The 973-nt window shown below is 45.9% G+C and overlaps 1 pseudogene; it reads left to right on the top strand.

Annotated features, from left to right (window-relative positions):
* The first annotated feature begins 328 nt into the window (after window positions 1–328).
* On the top strand, window positions 329–692 carry LOC107525087 (proteasome assembly chaperone 3 pseudogene; annotated as a pseudogene).
* The last annotated feature ends 281 nt before the right edge of the window (window positions 693–973 follow it).

Here is a 973-nt window from a genome sequence, read left to right as displayed (position 1 = left end):
ACTCTCCTCTGAGCACTGCAAAGGCCTTACTCTACTCTCTGCTTTCTCCAGAGTAAGAAGTGGAGCAAGGACCCATGGAAGTCCCTTGAAGTTGCCTTCAATAGCCACTTCTGAAAAAGAGAAGTAATGATGGATCCAGTGTCTGGAGATTGTCAATATCTTTATTATAGTTATGAAGGTACATGCACATTCATGCTGTGTTTTATGATTTTTACAAAGCAGTTTTACTTGCTGATAATAGTCACATTCAGTCTTGCAGGACTGTCAGTATAAGTGTGTCTAATCAAGGAATCCAGAAAATTCCAGGTGCCATTGAAGAGACCCAGCCATGGAAGAAAAACCCTTGGTGACATCAACACAGAAGACTGAAGTGGTGCCTAGGGTCCCCACCCAGGTGGTCTGCATAGCCTTCAGCAGTCACATTCTGGTGGTGGTAAACCAGTTGGGGAAGATGGGTTCCCTGGTTTCCCTGGAGCCCAACAATGTGGCCAGTGAATCAGCAAACCTGTGCTCACTACTAAAGTTCTCAGGCAGGATGAATCTCTCATTGACTTCTTTTCAAAAACATGGTAATGTTTGTGTCTCAAGAAGCTGGAAATGGTGCAGTCCTCCTTGCTATGGCCGTGAAGGACAGAAGCATGGAGGGGCTGAAGGCCTTGAAGGAGGTGATTCAAATATGCTAGGTGTGGTGACCCTGGAGTTAGCAGCCACAGCTGTAGCTCAGCAGAGCCAAGTGGAAACTCAGACACCCTCTTGATTGAAGACCTTCCTGCAGTCAGTCAGAAGGAGGAGCTTCCTCTGGCTCTAGTTCTGGAAGCCAGAAGAGATGTGCATGTCTCTCGCAGACTTTTTTTTTCGCTTCTGACACCATCCATGGATGGAGGGAGGATGTAGAATCATGTTGTAAGAGTCATGAATGGTTCTCACCAGGGCCTAAGTACTTGTGTATATTTGAGAATTGAAAGAATGAGTC

Source organism: Miniopterus natalensis, chromosome 1, assembly GCF_054644295.1.
Source record: "Miniopterus natalensis isolate mMinNat1 chromosome 1, mMinNat1.hap1, whole genome shotgun sequence".
Lineage (NCBI taxonomy): Eukaryota > Metazoa > Chordata > Mammalia > Chiroptera > Miniopteridae > Miniopterus > Miniopterus natalensis.
Note: the sequence above shows the minus strand (reverse complement) of the source record. Positions and strands in the feature narration are given on the sequence as shown.